This window comes from Lynx canadensis, chromosome C2 (assembly GCF_007474595.2).
Source record: "Lynx canadensis isolate LIC74 chromosome C2, mLynCan4.pri.v2, whole genome shotgun sequence".
In the NCBI taxonomy this organism is placed as follows: domain Eukaryota; kingdom Metazoa; phylum Chordata; class Mammalia; order Carnivora; family Felidae; genus Lynx; species Lynx canadensis.
Window position 1 is genome coordinate 42,977,632 of NC_044311.2, and position 19,859 is coordinate 42,997,490.

The following is a 19,859-nucleotide window of genomic DNA, read 5'->3' on the forward strand; positions in this document are numbered from 1 at the left end:
CATTGACAAGAATGAAGAAAAAAGGGGAACCTTCTTACACTGTTGGTGGGAATGCAAAGTGGTGCAGCCACTCTGGAAAACAGTATGGAGTTTCCTCAAAAAGGTAAAAACAGAACTTTGATCCAGCAAATTGCACTATTAGGTATTTACACAAAGGGTACAAAAATACAGGTTCAAAGTGGTACATGCATCCCAATCTTTATAACAGCATAATCAAAAAAATCCAAACTATAGAAAGAACCCAGAAGTCCATCAACCAATGAATGGTTACAGAAGTTGTTTTTTATATATATAGTTTGGATATATACATATATATAACAGAATATTACTCAGCCATCAAAAAGAATGAAATCTTGCCATTTGCAATGACGTGGATGGAACTAGAGTGTATTATACTAAGCAAAATAAGTCAGAGACAGACAACAGATACTATATGATTTCACTCAAGTGTGGAATTTGAGAAACAAAATAGATGAACATACAGGAAGGGAAAAAACCCATTAGAGACTCAACAATAGAAAACCAGCTGAGTTGATGGAGGGAGGGAGGTAGAGGATGAGCTAGAACCATCACTCGATGGTTATTAAGGAGGGCACTTATTATGATGAGCAATGGGTGTTATATGTAAGTGATGACGTCACTGAATTCTACTCCTGAAACCAATATTGCACTGTATGTTAACTAAATTTGAAGAATGCAATAACCTAAAAAAAAGGAAGAGGTTTTGGGAGGAAAGGCCAGGTGTTCATTTATAGATATACTGAATTTAAGATGTCCATTAGATGCCCAAGTAGAGACATCAAGTACGTGATGTGTACGAGAGTCTATATCTGGAGACAGAATTCTGGACTGGGGATATAAATTTTGGACATATTGGCAAAGATAATATTTAAAGTCATAAGCCTGGGACTTAGAAAAGAGATCTGGGCATTCTAGAGGGAACATCAGCAAGACTGAGAAAGACTAATCAAAGAGGTAGGAAGAAAACCTGGAGAATGTTATACGGGAAGGAGGCAGTGAGGAAGTCAGTCAGAAAGGCGGGCACCATCAACATGCAATTCCTTTATCTGAAAAGCACCTAGCTATCTCAACTCAAGTTCAGCCTATGAAGCACCTCTTCCTCCTCTCCCATCCAGCTCAGCAATTTCTCTTATTCTGACTGCCTGTGCCTCCAGCTCCATAGCAGGAGCTTCTTGGAAGGTAATCTGCACGCTACCTGCACTCTGCTTTCTTCCCTTTCATCTCTATCACCAGATTCTTTTAGTTCTACTTCAACATTTTCCCTGTGAATGATTCTGCTTTTCTCTCTCTCCCCTGCTTCTACCTTAGACCAAACTGCTGTTGTCTCTACTCTGGCCTAAAGCAATGGTCTCATAACCTCTTCCTCTTGTGGCTTTTACAACCCAGCTCCATCCGTCTCTGACACTACCTCCTGACAGGTGTTTCAATTAATTAATTAATTAATTAACTTTTTTTCTGACCAGTGTTTTTAAAGTGCAGCTTTTACTATGGTCTGTGCTTTTTTTTTTTTTGAAACTTCTTATAATTGAAGCATAACCCAGAAACAGAAATGTGCACCTATCACTATTATACACCTCATTAATATTACAAATTAAACATCCCCATGCAACCAGTATCCACATCAAAAATAGAATATTAGGGGCGCCTGGGTGGCGCAGTCGGTTAAGCGTCCGACTTCAGCCAGGTCACGATCTCGCGGTCCGTGAGTTCGAGCCCCGCGTCAGGCTCTGGGCTGATGGCTCGGAGCCTGGAGCCTGTTTCCGATTCTGTGTCTCCCTCTCTCTGCCCCTCCCCCGTTCATGCTCTGTCTCTCTCTGTCCCAAAAATAAATAAACGTTGAAAAAAAAAAATTAAAAAAAAAAATAGAATATTAATAGGATCCCCCTAGAAGATTTCTTTCTGTACCTTCTCAATCTCACACCCCTATTACCAGCTTCTATTCCCAGGAGTTAGTGTCTCCAAAATTATCTTAAATTTGTCACTGCATTTGTGAAATTCATTCATTTGTGTGTGTGTGTGGCTTTTTTTCCCTTTCTTACTGCAGTGTAGTATCACAGTGAATGAATATACCAAAATATATTTATCCATTATACTATTGATCAGTCACTTCTACTTTGGGGATGCTACAAACACTGCTAGAATGCGTCTGGTGATCAAATGTTTGCATTTCTATTGGATATGTATCTAAGGGTAGAGATGATAGTTTTTTGAGAGAGTTCCGGGTGTTTCTTATCAGCCAACATTTTCGCCATTTTCTAGTGGGCTTCTAGTGGTGTCACACAAGATTTTTTATTGGTATTTCACTGATTGGTTATTTCCTTTCTTAGGAAAGTTGAGTACCTTTTCTTTCATATATTTATTATACAATTGGACATGAGCTTTTGTGAAGTGACATAATGTAAAGTCTCTTTTCCATTTTTCTAAAAGGTTGTCTCGTCTTTGCATATTCATTTGAGGGAGGTCTTAAACTCTCTGGATACAAGTCTTTTGCCAGATTTATGTATTACAAATTTCTTCTACTACTATGTAGCTTGCTTTTCTATTGTCTTAGTAGTATTTTGATGAAAGAAGTACTTAAATTTAATGCAGTATTTTCTATTCTCTGGTAGTCTGAATTGGTATTTCTTTGAGATCTTTTCCTACACCAGATTCATAAAAATATTTTCCTGTTTTTATCTCAAAGCTTATTGTTTTATCTTTGATTTTTATATTTGTGATTCATCTAAAATTGATTTTTGTGCCTAGAATGAAGGGTAACGATTAATTTTTTCCCACATGTACATTCAATTAACCCAACACAAAGTATTGGGAAAGGGCACATTTTTGCTGCTATATTTGTGTCAACTTTATCATAAATTACATGACCACATAGTTTGAATCCATTTCTGGATTCCTTCTTCTGTTGGATTTGTCTTTTCTTGCCACTTTACCACACTCAATTACTCTAGCTTCTACCAAATCTTCATTTCTTATAGTATGAAGGAACCAGCTTTGTTTAAGAGTTGGTTTTTTTTTTCCCTGTTTTTAGTTTGCAGCGGTTGTTATTGGCCCTCTGAATTTCACATAACTTTAAAATTAATTGATTAATTTACAAAGCAAAGTCTGTTGGGATCTTGATTGGGATTACATCACCCTGTGAATTTTAAACAAGCTCTTCAGATAATTTCTATGAATACCAAAATTGAAGAACCACTGAGCCATGGTTCTTAAACTTTAGCACACATCAGAATCACTTAAAGAACTTGCTAAGCCAAAGATACACAGATTGCTGGGTCTTACCCCCAGTATTTCTAATTCAATAGGTCTGGGTAGGCCCAGGAATCTGCATTTTTACTAAGTGGTCAAATCATGGAAATGCTACGGGCATACTGTGAGAAACACTGCTCTAAGTTACAGGTCATGGAGCATGTTGTAACAATCCCTTGTACCTTCTGCTATTTGTCAAATCAAGTCATGGTTAGTTTATAGTCCCAAAGCCTGTGAGTGTTATGAAAGACTATATTACAATATTTGTAAACAATAAGGTGTATAGGCTATAGAACTCATAAGCAGTAATCATGTGACTAATTAGTAAAATACAATGGCCTGGTCTTGATTTGATTTATTCTGAGGGAAATTCAAATTGGGGGTGAGGGATTTAAAATACAGCAAAATATAAAATATTGTTGATTCAAAGACCATCATTTATTGTCTTTTCTTGAGGTAACTCAGCCTTTCTATGAACACTTCTTATTTTAAAAATCTGTACAGTTGGCCCTTCAATAACATAGGTTTAGACTGTATGGGTTTACTTATAAACGGATTTTTTTAGTAAATATAGTACAGTACTGTAAATGTATTTTCTCTTTTGATTTTCTTTTTTTTTTTTTTTTAGCGTCTGTTTTATTTATTTTGACAGGGAGAGTATAAGCTGGGGAGATAGAAAGAGAGAGAATCCCAGGCAGGCTCCATGCTGTCAGCGCAGAGTCTGACTTGGCCTCAAACTCACAAATCGAGAGATCATGACCTGAGCTAAAATCAAGAGTCAGACGCTTAGCCAAGTGAGCCACCCAGGTGCCCCTTCTTATGATTTTTTTTCCTTAAATTTTTTTTTAATGCTTATTTATTTTTGAGAGAGAGACAGAGCACAAGCAGGGGAAGGGCAGAGAGAGAAGGAGATACAGAATCCAAAGCAGGATCCAGGCTCTGAGCTGTCAGCACAGAGCCTGATGCGGGGCTGGAACTCATGGACTGGGAGATCATGACCTGAGCCAAAGTCGGACGCTTAACCGACTGAGCCACCCAGGCGCCCCTATGATTTTCTTAATAACATTTTCTTTTCTCAGCTTACTTTATTGTTAGAATACAGTATATAATATATATAACATACAAAATATGTGTTAATTGACTACGTTAGTAGTTAAGCTTGTAGGGATTCAAAACTTATACATGGATTTTCAATTGCACGAATTGAAATTGGCGTCCCTAACCCCTGTGCTGTTCAAGAGCCAATTGTAATCAAACCAATGATTATCTCAATCCTGATACCCACTGTATTTCTCTGCATTGATGCCACTCCGATGTAGCTCACACAGCAGACTTAACACCAACTCCTGTTATAGTTCTGGTTTTTTTTTTCATTAAAAAATATAATAGTATCTCTTGTAGCTCTCACTATTTGCTTGCTCACTTGCTTATTTATGTTTATATTTATATATTTGGCAGAAGAAGTAAAACTGAAAAAAAGACTACAACCCGACCCTTCTCCTTTTTCAGACTTAACAGTGTATCCCAAACACTCAATATTTTCTGCCAGTTGGTGTCCTTTAAGCGCTTCTCCTAATATAGCTGTACTATTACTAATACACTCTGCATCAGGAGACAAACTGCACCACATGACTTGCTGCAACAAGCCAAAACTCAGCGCTTGTTCCTAAGATGAGCATCACAGGTGCAGAGTCAGTAACGTTCCTAAAAAAGTGCAAACCAGAATGGTGACACAATCCTATCCTGCGTGCCAGTTCGGCTAGCACTTAGGTGTTCTTAGCAAGATGAGAGTGGAGACAAGTCTCATTCTTGTTGAGAAAAGTAAGTGTTTCTAAAAGTTTCCTGCCATGTGGCTGAAGATTTCCTCTTAGGGCTTATGGGGACTCAGTTGGTTAAGCATCTGACTCTTGATTTCAGCTCAGGTCATGATCTCACAGTTGGGGAGATGGCGCCCCGAGTAGTTGAGCTCTATTAGCCTGGCAGAGCCTGCTTGGGATTCTCTCGCTCTCTCTCTCTCTCTCTCTCCCTCTCTCTCTGCCCCTCCCCTGGTCATACTCCCTCCGCCCACCCTCTCAAAATAAATAAATATGGGGCAACTGGGTGGCTCAGTCTGTTAGGCCTCCGACTCTTGATCTTGGCTCGGGTCATGATCTCACAGTTTGTGAGTTCAGGCTCTGTGCTGATGGTGTGGAGCCTGCTTAGGATTCTGTCTCTCCTCTCTCTCTCTCTCTCTCTCTCTCTCTCTCTCTCTCCCTCAAATAAATAAACTTAATTTTTTTTTAATTAAAAACAAAAATTTCCTCTAAAACCCAGACTTGGTGGTCAAGACTGAGACCTGGAAAATCATCTAATCTTAGAAATGTTTAATGCAGCACATTCACTTAATAAAATGAGACACTGAATTCTAGAGTTTAAGTGATCTTTGTCGAATCATGCAGCCAGCCACATGGTCATAGACTCAGGCTGGGAACCCACTTCTGACTCCCAGCGTGGTGTTCTTACACTCCACAGAACTGCCCCCAACTCTGTCTGCTGGCAACACTAACATCTTTTCCCATCCATGTTTCACTCCTAGACAGTTAAGTAGATCAACATTAGAAGCTGTGAGGACAAAACTATGGCAAGTTGGAACTCAGAAACAATTTTTAAAGAATTTTTCTCCAAATTTTCCCTCTCTATTCCAGCTTTCACCGGATTGTATACTTTTCTTTCTGTACCTCCCCCATTCAGTTATTTGAAGTAGGTCATGTTACACACCTTCCTGTCTCCTTTATCAACAACCTAACTTTGTTGTTTTCTTTTTTTTTTTTTTTAATTTTTTTTTTCAACGTTTATTTATTTATTTTTGGGACAGAGAGAGACAGAGCATGAACGGGGGAGGGGCAGAGAGAGAGGGAGACACAGAATCGGAAACAGGCTCCAGGCTCCGAGCCGTCAGCCCAGAGCCCGACGCGGGGCTCGAACTCACGGGCCGCGAGATTGTGACCTGGCTGAAGTCGGACGCTTAACCGACTGCGCCACCCAGGCGCCCCTAACTTTGTTGTTTTCAGATGGGCTCACTATGATGTCCATGGGAAATATTTCCCCAAAGACACAGTTGTTAATTCCATGGTGTTTTCCTTGACATCCCTCCAACGTCTTTCTTTATCTTCTAGGTCACTTCCTCTAAAGGCACCTCAGTAGTCAACCTCCCATTAACTCCCTTAGAAGTAACTTCACGTTTACACTAACACTATAGCTATTGTGGTAGCATTTTGGCTAGAAATCAATTAAAGATCAATATCAATCATAAAAATGACATCCATAAAACAGTAAAAATAATGTATCTTCATCAATGTATAAATGGTTAGTGCTAAAAATGTTTTAGCTTGAGAGAGGGCATATATTTATTAAAGGCATCAATAGACTTTTATTATCAGACTTCAGATTCCTGATATAACATGCAAAATACCTCAAGTGCAGACATGCTTGTGGAAAGTCATTCTTTGAGAGAATGTAAAGACTATAATTAATTCTAATTAATAATGACTGCAATTAATTATACACCTTTTAATTAATGAACAACTCAATTTTATATTATCTGTGTAAACAGTTATCTTATTTGCTGATTCTTATTTTGCTATTTAAATATCAACCAGTCTTCTGGCCTAGCAAAGCCATAAATAGTTTATGTTCACATATATTTATTATTAATATTCTAACATGTTATAAACCAGGATGATAGAAACAAAAATAGGGAATAAGAGATAAGCAATCAGAGTCTACATTACACAATAGTTTGATCTTATTTATTCCTCATAATATTTTCTCTAGCTGGTCCATATTTTGCCCATTCAACTAAAATCCCCAAACATTAGAGATCAGAGCTTTACAGAAAGCCAGTGTTTGATATGGAAAATATGAATATCAAAGGCCGTTTAAAATTGTTCAATAGCTGTAACATAGCAGAACTTTCTGGGTTTCATTTGCTATCCAAGAAAGAGGTGACTGGTTGATTATAATTAAGTAAGCTTTCATCACAAGATCACACCCTACAACAGGTAGCTCATGGGTTATACCAAAGAACGTGGCTCCTACATCGTGTACAAACACACACACATCTCGGGCCTTGACACAATCTGATTTTCTTAACTCCTCATAATAAGATCCTGATTTGAATCTCTGCTTCAGTTTTTGTGCTAGAAAAATCCATAGCTTTCTGTGGTCATTTATGCCTCATCATTTCAACTGTGAGCAAAACAGCAACATGAAAGGAATAGACATTTTTCAAACAAGTAGCAGATTCTATGAATCAAATTTAACTCGATATATCCTTTTTTCAGACTGTTTTATGTTTTCCTATATCACAACAAGTGCAATTTATTGAAAAACAGCTGAGAAATGAGATTTGGCACACTCCCTGTGGGATAAAATATACTTAAAAATACTTTAATGATTGCTGAAGCTAAAATGCCAAATAGCTCAAATTTTTTCACCTGGATTAGAAAATAACCTTGTTTTTGCAAATGTTTCTCAAGATTATTATTATTTTGTAACTGTAGTATTGATCTTTGCTTCCAAATAGAGGAGGCTCATTTTATAAGTTGTTTGAGCAAATAACAATATAGGTGACATTCTAAGGAAGCCTGTTAGATCATAAGATTCAAGATTGGCAACGAGATACACTGAGGGTAATTAATTAACAACAAAGGCTTCACCACAGGATTTCTTGAAGAAGCATGCATATAGGGGCGCCTGGGTGGCGCAGTCGGTTAAGCGTCCGACTTCAGCCAGGTCACGATCTCACGGTCCGTGAGTTCGAGCCCCGCATCAGGCTCTGGGCTGATGGCTCAGAGCCTGGAGCCTGCTTCCGATTCTGTGTCTCCCTCTCTCTCTGCCCCTTCCCCGTTCATGCTCTGTCTCTCTCTGTCCCAAAAATAAATAAACGTTGAAAAAAAAAAAATTAAAAAAAAAAAAAAAAGAAGCATGCATATATAATATGTTTGTTTTACAGAAATATGGTTACACATAATTTCCAAGAGGATAGGAGCAATGTAAGAATGCACCTATTCTGAAATGGGAACAAAATGCAGGTGTGATAAGAATTTCAGAAAACTGCATTCTCCTTTTTTTTATTTTTTTTTTAATTTTTTTTTCAACGTTTTTTTATTTATTTTTGGGACAGAGAGAGACAGAGCATGAACGGGGGAGGGGGAGAGAGAGAGGGAGACACAGAATCGGAAACAGGCTCCAGGCTCCGAGCCATCAGCCCAGAGCCTGACGCGGGGCTCGAACTCCCGACCGCGAGATCGTGACCTGGCTGAAGTCGGACGCTTAACCGACTGCGCCACCCAGTCGCCCCTCCTTTTTTTTAATGTTTATTTATTCCTGAGGCAGCGAGAGGGGGAGACAGAGAATCCCAAGCAGGCTCCACACTTGGCACAGAGCCCTAAGCAGGGCTCAAGCTCATGAACCATGAGATCATGACCTGAGCAGAAATCAAAAGTCGGACACAACCAGCTGAGCCACCCAGGCGCCGGTACATTCTCCTTCTTGTCCATCTTTTTCATTGGTCGGTATTGTTTCAGGTATACTTATTTTTGTATGATTGAAAACCTAAGTACATGGCACACAGAAAATGCTCAAAAAGCCAATATTAAGTTAAAAGTAGAATAAAGAAATTTGAACTAAATATTCACGTATGCAAAAAGTGTTTATAAGCTAACTATTAGTTGTTCTATTATTTGCAAATGACTTCCTCATTTGAAAGCAGTTTTGTGGTCTATTGAATGTGATGCACCTTTGCTTACATGTGATTGTAAAATGACTGCTTTTACCTTTAGAGGTATTCCAAAGCAGTAATTTATGGTGACATTACCTATACATACCCTTCTGCTTTGAAGAGAATAAATTTTTCATGTAAAAACAACTTTACTGCCAACACTCCTTAATTTTTCGTACTCCCAAGACGCTTCTTAGCATATTGCTGAACCACTGAGACACCTTCCTGCTTGGTACCACTCACCCCCGGTCTCTCCTTACTCCACCCTGTCTTCTACCTTCTGCCAGGTTTATCTTCTTCATATAGAACTTTCTAATACATTTTTAAAACAAAATCATAACATGTGTTGCTGGAGTTCCAACCACTCTAGGCTATGAACTATTTTTACAACCCCTCAAACTCTAGGATTAAGAAATGTGCACCAATGAGGTATGCAATAAATGCTGAGTAACTGAATGCATGCCCTTTGGTTCCAGTCCTGATTCTGTCTCTTACTAGTTGGGCAACCTGACCAGTTAAGTCATAGAAATACCAGTGCTGTCTTTCCATAAATGGGGAAAGAGCAATACTTACTTGGTAAGTTATTCTAAAAATTAAATTGATAGTTTATGGTAAGGACTTAGACATTAGTGGGCACATAATAAGCCCTTGTGAATGGTGCTGTAGACTGGTTGATACTAGCATTAACAGTAAGCTTCCTCCAACCCTTTCTACCCAAAACACACATGTACCCTCTGCTGTTCATTGTCTAAAGGAGCTTCTCTATAAGTCATGAACAAGAAAGGGGACAGTGAATTACTGCATAGTGAACAGGTGGAATTTACCAGAAGGTGAGGTGGCCTAGGCTAGTAGGAGCTTTAGACCCCAAATCAGGTTCATATCCTGGGCCTTCACTTACAAGTTTCTTTCTTTGAACCACAGAGTTTTCATTTCCAAAATGGGAATAAAGCCTACCTTGTGAATACAGATTAGCCATTAAAAAAATAACAACTGCTGGAGCACCTGGGTGGCTCAGTCGGTTAAGCATCCAACAACAGCTCAGGTCATGATCTCATGGCTTGTGGGTTCGAGCCCTGAGCTGGGCTCTGTGCTGATAGCTCAGAGCCTGGAGCCTACTTTGGATTCTGTGTCTCCCTCTCTCTCTGCCCCTCCCCCACTCATGCTCTGTCTGTCTCTCTCAAAAATAAACATTAATTTTTAAAAATTATTTAAAAAATAAAGTAACAATTGCTAATAGTTGTTGAGCAAGCTATTTGCTCTTAGCTTCAGCTTCCTCATCTAGGAAATGGGGGTACTAATATAGATCTTATATGGAATTGGGGGAATTAGGAACGGCAATATTGGCTAATATTACTTCAATGCTTATTTTGTGCTAAGCACTGTGATAAACACTCTTTGTAGTCTAGACTCAATATGCCCAGTGCTGTACATACAATAGGCACTCAATACATGCTAGCTGTTGTTATTGTTAATAATTATTTCATTGTCTCCTTAGACCAACCTATTTATGGCTGTTCCTGATCAGCTGGGACCATTGTGCTGAAAATACGTATTTTTTACTGTGAAATTTCCAATTTTTAATTTTTCAAATAATATTTAATTAATATTTTAAATCAGGTGGAAGCCAAACAAAATATGTGTTCTTCTGCATGGTCCTTTCTAGTTTCATGAGGAATAGTTGATGACAATTCAGGCCATGGAATTGGGTAAGTGGGGACCACAACAGGATGTGAAAGGAACAATCCAAATGACAGCCCTGCCTTAGTTTAAAGCTAAAGTTCTCTTTTCTGCTTATTATGGATCTTTGATAAGAAATACAATTGCTGAGAAGTCTGTTTTGCTTGCTGTTTGCTACGAGCATTGTGAGGCCTTTCCTGAATGTAACCCGCTGTGTAGTAGAATGGGTTGTAAACCTTCCTAAATGTAGTCTGATATGTAATGGAATGAGTGATTATACATAAACTAGCCGGCATTTCTCGCTTCTGTAAACCTGCTTGCTTAGCACATTCCCCACCTACCCTACCCCCTTCCCCCTTCCCCCTTTTTTCCTCCCGCCACAAGTAACGGACAAAGCCTTCCCGCCAAAGGACAGACAAAGGACGCCCAATCAGAGAACAACAAATGTCCTTACTTTAAAATCAACTAATCAGGCCCCTCATAATTTGAAACCTCCCCTGTGCTATTTGTCTCTGTCTATAAAAACGCTGTACCAACCCTGATCGTGGCCTCTTGCGTCACCGGCGACGAGTGCGCAGAGGACCAGGTTCGAACCTGCAATAAACGACCCTTGCCGCTTGGCTTTGACTTACGACTCTGGTGGACTTTTGTGGGAGGTTTCGGAATTTTGGGCATTACAGATGAAAAATGTGTGATAACAATAGTGGACAGACTTGTGGAAGCTGATGGAGCTGTTTGTTTGAAATTCCTAGTAATTGCCCTAGATACGTGGGAGGTGGAATTAGAGGGTTTAGAATTCTTCTTCTTATCCTCCTTCTTTTTCTCCCCCTCCTCCTTCTTCTTGTTATTATCTTATTGCTATTATTTTAGTTCCTAGATTCAATAGGTGTAGAGATGTGCCTTGCTGAAAAGGAAGGCATTAGAATAAGATTTGAAGAATTTCTTTGTTCCCTGATTTGAAATACAGAATGATAGTTATAATATTTACAGCTCATTAATGACTAATAAATAATTTCTTAGTGAATTTTGTATCCTATAATTTTTTTTTGCTCTCTTGAAACAAAGTAGAGAGAAAATTAGGTGAAAAATGCTCTTTTACGTATATATCTGTATGTTATCTTCAGGTATTTTTAAGCTAATCACCTCAAAGAATTCCTCAAACAGAAATTCTCCTGAAAAATGTGCTTTTCTACAGTCCTTAATATTCACAGTTCACCTCATATACATACAATAAAGGGTGTTACACAACTTAATTGATACATATGTGAAATGCTGATGATCAAGTGAATAAAACATTTTGCCAACCACACTTAGTTTTCTTTAAAAATGTGACAAAAGATGGGGCGCCTGGGTGGCCCAGTCAGTTGGTTAAGCGTCTGACTTCAGCTCAGTCATGATCTTATAGTTCGTGGGTTCAAGACCCGTGTTGGGCTCTGCACTAACAGCTCAGAGCCTGGAGCCTGCTTCGGATTCTGTGTCTCCCTCTCTCTCTGACCTCCATGTTTGTTCTCTCTCTCTCTCTCGCTCGCTCTCGCACTCTCTCTGTCAAAAACACACATTTTTTAAATGTGATAAAAGAATAGTAGTTAAAATGTAATATAAGCAAAAAAAGTATCAATATTTACTAACTGTATTTGTGAATAGTTATTCACATAGAGATCCTAAGAATACAGTATTTTCTCTAAGACCAAGGAAATGTAAACTGGAATGAAGGCAAAATGTGAAATGGTAACATAGTATGGATAGTTCTATCTCAAGAGATTAAAAAACAAAACAAAACAAAACACATTTCATCTTCCTCCTTAAAATACCATGTATTTAGATGTTTGTAAATCTTTTACCTGATGGGGAAAGGGCAGTTGATAACAAAATCATTCTTGCTAGCAAGATACAAAGAAAAAATAATACATCAAGTAAAACTCGCAAATACCTAATTAATGTCAATCAACTATATTAGCACCACAATTAAATATTTCCAAAACATTTTAAGCATTCACTTCATGTCCAAATCTTGCAAACACAGATGGTTTTGTCCTCTGTACTTCCTTAGTTGTAGGAGAATCTTTGTTTTATGCTACAGGCGTGCTCTTTCCTGATGCAACATCCCCATCTGGTGAAAATGGATCTTTGCAGTCAATGGCTCATTAGGGCAGGAATCATTGGTTGAATTTGCAGACATAAAGTTACTTTTGAATAAAACGCCATAACAATAAGGCTATTTTTAAAAGACCATTTTGAAATTGCTTGCTTTAGATTCAAGAAAAAAGTCACCACAAGGATGTTGCTATTATTTTGTTGGGAGAAGGGGCTAGGGAAATTTCAGAAAAGAGAAAATGCTGAAGGGCCATTCCAGGGTAACTAGAATGAGTTAAATTTGGGGTTTATTTCAGTCCTCCATCACTTGACAAAAACTAATTCTGGGCCATTCTAGAATTGGTAGAATGATGTGCAGATATATAAACAATGATGATCATTATTTATTTATTTTAAAGTTTATTTATTTATTTTGAGAAATGACGTGAGAGAGAGAATCCCTCTCTCCATGCTGTCAGTGCAGAACCCAACACGGGACTCAAACCCACGAACCTTGAGATCATGACCTGAGCCGAAATCAAGAATCAGACACTGAATTAACTGAGCCACCCGGTTGCCCCTGTAATCATTTCTGTTTCTCTTACATCCAAAGGTAATTTGTTTAAACTAAAATTAAATATAGTTATACTATACCTATAAAATAATTGACTGCATCCATGTATACACACATGCACGGAAATACTATAGTGACTTGTGGCAAATTGAGAAATAAACTTGACTAAAATTTGTGAAGGTCTTTTAAAACAAGTTTTGCAAGCCTTACATACTACAAGTCGATTGGTTATGAGTATTCGAGGCCGGCAGTGTTGTCAGTTACCCTCAGCTCTCTCAACCTCTCTCTATGTGTCTCTATTTGTAGCTCAGAGTCTGAGTCATACCATAGGATACAGGACATTTTTTGTTCTTAAAAAAACTGCTTTTTGATCTTCTTTGCATGATAGTGACTAATTTATAAAAGCTCTTTGTCTGGCTAGTAGCTCAACTTTATTTTTATTCCATTCAAGTCCTGTAAGACTTTGATGTTATTGTTCACAAAATAACAGAAAAATAACACAAAGTTTTAAGAAATTTTCTTAAAGGGATGAAATAATGACTCATTTTAGAAAGATCAAAAGTTTTCCTGATGGGGTGTGTTTATACACACACACACACACACACACACACACACACACACACTCACATATATAATAGGTTTGGCATAAATTAAATAGAATGGACATATTTAAAACAGGTGGCAAAACATCACCGTCATGTTAAAATAAATACATGTATGAATATGGTTTTAGAAATTTAGATAACATATATGGTTCTAAAATACTAATATAGCTTTTTCACAGGTTCTCACAAATCTTCAACAAGAAAAAAGAAAAAAACATGTAGATATTCTTTCTCTTTTCTGGCTTTTTGCTGCCAGTTTCTATTTCTCCATATATTCCAATATTGGTGCTCTTTTTAAAGCTAATGCTTAAAAATATCAATAGAATTCAATCAAGCCAGTTGCTTCTGTGGAGGTTGTATATACCCTAATGGTTAAGATCATGGGTTCTGAGTCTGAATCCTAACTGTTTCATTCACTAACCATATGACTTTAGACAACAGATTTAGGCAAGGCACACACCTCTGTACATCATTTTTCTTGTCTGAAAAATGAGATATTTATATATAATAGTATACTTTAATAAATAAATACACTAGTGCCTGCCATATAGTCTGTGTTCAGTATATTTTAATGATCATTTATATCAGCCTGGGAAATTTTTGTGGATTATTAATTCTTAATGTTCAAGGATTATCTTTCTAACTAACTTTGTCTAGTTTTAGTGTCTTTCATAAGCAAAGCTTGGTAAATCATTTTAAGGATGCTTTTGAAGAAAACTATCACCATGTAAATCTAGTAATTTATGAAAGTCATTTAAGCCATATTATACATAGTAAAAATATGTTTTAATATTTGAAGAAGTACATGTTTTCACAGACTGTTTTTTCATTTTGTTTAAAGTTTCCATTTAGAAAATTGCTTCAGATATTTCTTTCAAACCAGTGCTGGTTTTCAGAAAACTATGGCTATTATCTCCATTCCAATGGACAATTCTACCACATATATATCAGTGTGGATATATCGACAATTTTTAAAGACAATCTTTTAGTCACCTCTTAAGAAATACAATATTAAAACTGAAGTGACTAAGGCTACAAAAAGGAAAAAAAAATATTCAAGCTCTCAAATTGAGATAAGACCATCCATGATTTAAGGGAAAGCCTGGGCCCGCAAAGGTCCTTTGAGCCATCATTCAGAACCATACAACTTGTTTTATTGAATAAATCACCATTTCTTTGAAGTTTAAATTGTGTCATGCTAGAAACAGTTTGAAACATTGAATACTTTTAAAGTATTTCAGATCGTTTGCATTTTTATTCCAGAAGCAGACGCCAAAAAAATCTTTTATTTAGAGATTTTAGCAAATGGTTGAGATTAATTTTTTAGATTTAATGTGCAGAGAAACTAAGAGAAAAAGGTTTTTCTAGTGTACCAAACTGTTATTTTTCTTTAAGATGATTAAACGTTTTCACTATGGAGTCTCCAGCTCAATGATATCTAAATTAGCAGAAAAATATATGTAAAGTCACTGCAGGACTTTGAAAGCAAAGATATGAGACACAAACCCATTTTAAGCCTGCTGGTGGCCTAAGGGTTTTTAAAACATTATCCAGCAATGTTTAGTAGTTTGTCATACCAGAGTTGTCTTATCAAAAAAATACTTCTACTGTGTAAATGACATGCCCAAAAGAGGGCTGTAGCTGTACACAAACAAGGTTGGGTTAACTTTTTAATGACTTGAAAATTCCCTAACTCTAACCAATATATGGTTTTAAAACATAGATGTCCATCTTCGGAAGTCTCAAAGTTAATGAGGATTAAGTCTGGAAAAGCACTGTGTTAGAGTTTGGGAGACCCCTGGTAGAACTGAGATCCGGCATAGATGATACCCTTTAATGGCATTTCTTTGTTCAAGGAAATCTGCCCAAGAGAGCCATTGTCCTACCTTTAAAAAAATTTTTTTAATGTTTATTTATTTTTGAAAGAGAGAGACAGAGAATGAGCAGGGGAGGAGCAGAGAGAGAGAGGGAGACACAGAGTCTGAAGCAGGCTCCAGGCTCTGAGCTGTCAGCAGAGAACCCTACAGGGACTCGAGCTCAAGAACCTTGAGATCATGACCTGAGCCAAAGTCAGTCGCCCAACTCACTGAGCCACCCAGACGCCCATCACCGTCCTACCTTTAGGAAGGCACTTGGTACCCTGAGGATGAACCATTGCCTCTCACAGAACAATCTAATTACGGTGAACAGGGTGGTAATAACTGCTACAAGATCAAGGAAAGGTATTGAAGTTGGGAGTGAGGAAAGCTGGGGAGCAGAAACACTGGAGGAGCAGCGCTGCTAAACTGGACAAGATAAAAGCAAATTTTGAAACAAAATAAAATTAGGGGTGGGTGGATAAAGTTTTGGAAAAACAACATGGAGGATATTACCATGATAAATATTTAATTAAAATACCAGGAGCAATTGAAATCAGTATTTTTTTGGGGGGGGGGGGCGCCTGGGTGGCGCAGTCGGTTAAGCGTCCGACTTCAGCCAGGTCACGATCTCGCGGTCCGTGAGTTCGAGCCCCACGTCAGGCTCTGGGCTGATGGCTCAGAGCCTGGAGCCTGTTTCCGATTCTGTGTCTCCCTCTCTCTCTGCCCCTCCCCCGGTCATGCTCTGTCTCTCTCTGTCCCAAAAATAAATAAACGTTGAAAAAAAAATTTAAAAAAATATCAGTATTTTTTTCCCTCAAATTAGTTATCTGGGTGAGGAGGTAAAGTAGAAGTAGAATGGGGTTTAGAAGTTGTATTAATAAGCACGTTTAGTCTAATCTATCTTTTCATCTTTTTTGATATTTTGAAAGGTAGAGAAATTGTATGAGTATGCACATCAAAAGATTTGGTAGCTATGTAATAGTGTGATTTTAAAGATTAATCCAATCAGGTTTCAAGGAATGGTATATTATGACTATCAGTTATACAAGTTGATAGTGTTGGTCTTGTGGATTTTGAATTTTAAAAGGGCCTCAAACCATTCCTTGGACATTTCCATCTTTAGGGAGACAGTGAAGAATGACAGTTTGGAAGATGGAAAGATGTAACTGTCAATGGTGGGATAAGCAGAGAGCAGGCTTCCCACATGCTAAAAAAAAAAAAAAGTTTACAAATGGAAACTTTAATAGAACTGAACTAAAATAATGGCTGCATGGTTTGGGAAGAGATCAGATTCAACATTTTCAAGGATTTCCGGATTCTATTTTGGAAGAAAAAATAGTTGATTGGGCTAAAAATTATATTAGGAATCAAGAGAAGTGAAAGAGAGAGAAGGTATAACAAGTTCATATTGGGATATACCATTTTGGGACATGTTCTAAATGAAGATGGTTTGTGGATAACAGTGTACGCAGGGATTAGAATAGTTTTTTTTTTTTTAAATCTATTTTGGAATGAGAGTTGAGAAAGGAGAGAAAGTGGTAATGTAAGCAATAGCTCTCATTTAGTAGTAAAGGGAAATAAGAAAGGGAGATACAAAGAAAGACTTTTCTGTTTTGTTTTATTTGGATTTGATCTGGGTGTTGTGGAAGATAAAACTCCAAGATGGCTCCCAGTGAGCCTCACCCCTGTGAAATCCTCTCCTATTTAAATATGAAGAGAATCTGTCAATATATGTCACTCTTATGATTATGATATCTTAAATGGCAAAAGGGAGATTATTTTGGATGAGACTGTCCTAATCAGGTAAGCCTTTTGAAAGCAGAGTTTCTGTAGCTGATCGCAGATGGGGAAGTCAGAAAGGTATGCTCCAAATGGCCGGAAGAAACCAAACACCCATTTTGTTAACTGTTTATGGGAGATCACATGGCAAGGAACTGGAGGCAGCCTCTAAGAACAACACCTAGTCATTAGCCAGCAAGAAAACAGGAAACTAAGTCCTACAACCTTAGAGAACTAAACAATTCCAACAACCTGAATAAGTTTGGAAGAGAGCCCTGAGCCTCAGAGGAGGTAGCAGTCCTGGCCAACAGCTTGATTTTAGTCATTCATGTTTGTTTCAAGCTGCTGAATGTGTAGTGATTTGTTATGTAGCAACAGAAAACTAATACAAGTATTTTGATGTTTGCTTTATTTTTAATCTAAGGTAGAGGGTAAGGAAAAGGCTCACAAGAAAGGAAGATTTTAAAGACGTTGCAAAAACATAATGGGCATTGTAAAGCAATTAATTAGCCAGGACATGGGTCAGCCTTTGAGGAAGCAAGGATGTTTTGGATATTTTCATGTGTGCTACTGGAATTTGAAGAGTGGGAGTTTACGAATAGTTACGGTGGCATCTAATTTCTCTATCAAGTATGGGAGGGGGGGATTATAGTTAAGATTAGGAATTCATGGCAGAGAAATGACCTATGGTATCAGGTTTCTAATTCCACAGAGGCAGGCACCCTTCTTTTTAGAGAGAATCCTGTGGAAAGGCCAAATTTCTTCATTCTGAAAGATGGAGATTAAGAAATTGAAGGATTGGGTTCTTAGATCTGGACCACATAGTGGGAGTTCGTGTTGATGGCTTACTTCAGGGATTCATGGTGCATGTGGTAAGTCACTTTATTAGCATATTCTGGGTCCCATTTTTTCCCTACAGCTTTGAAGCACTGAACATCAGAGAGAAAAAGAACAAAGAAAATTATCTTTAGAGTATTGAACGAATGACCTCCCTATATGGTGTTCATCTTTATTTATACTTTCTATCAGATAAAATTTAATTGGAGAGCGATTATCTCCTTTCTGAAAATCTGGTAAAATATGTTCTTAAAATTTTCATTATGATACTAATTCAGTTATTTGATAATTACTAATATATTCTGGTTTTATATTTCTTCTTGATTCAATCTTAGAAACTTAACAGTTATGAAACAGTCCACTACATCTAAGTTTCCAATTTATAACCATTAAGTTATTTACCATAATCTCTTACAGCTTTTTACAAATCTCCACTCAATTTGTAGTTATGACCCCGTTTTTATTCCTCCTATTATTTATATATGTCTTTGATATTATTTTCTTTATTGATCTTGCATTATTATTTTTAAGGAAACTATTTTCTTTTCTGAGCATTTGTTCGGCTTTTTATTAACTTTTGCTTTTTTCCTTTTTTTTTTCTACTTATATTTTCTTCGATTTTCTGTTGTTTTGCTTTTGGTTTGTTTCCTTTTTTCTTTTCTGGCTTCTACACATTTATTTTCAAGCGATTTAGGAGTCTTATGTTTCTAAGCACAAGGGAGGGGAAAATCTGTCTATAGTTGTACTTTTGATTTATTTTATTACATTATAGTCAATCAAAGCAACCTATATATAATTATTTTTAAGATTTTTGAGATTTCTTATATGACCTAAAAGGTGTTCAATTTTCTGAAAGGTCCCATGTGTGATTGACAAGAATGTGTGTAATCTCTTTGTGGAATGGAGGGTTGTAAGAGATACATTATATCAAACTCACCTATGTTGTCCAAATCTTGTTAAACTTCTAATTTGTTTCTCACGATTCTCTGTTTCTGATAGAGTATGTTACAATTTGCCACTAAGACTGAATTTGATATAATCTCATCTTAAATCTGTAGATTTTGCTTTACATATTTAGACCTAAGTTTTTAGATACCTAAAAGTTCATAATATACTTTCTTATCTTATGCAATGTTTTCTTCATCAGTATGGAATACTTCTTTTTGCCACTACTAATGGTTTTCGCTTCAAACTTTATCTTGTCTAATAAATAATATTATTACATCATTTTAGTTTTTATTTGAGTTGCTTGTTACACATTTTCCCACCAGTTCTCTTTGTACTACTCTTTGTGATATTTCCCCCCTTAATTGTCTCTTGGAAACATACTTAATTTTTGAACTAGAGTCTAAGAATCCTTTTAAAACTAAGTGAATCCAAATCCCATGGTCTCTGCATATTTCTGTGCACTTAAATGGATTTTATTT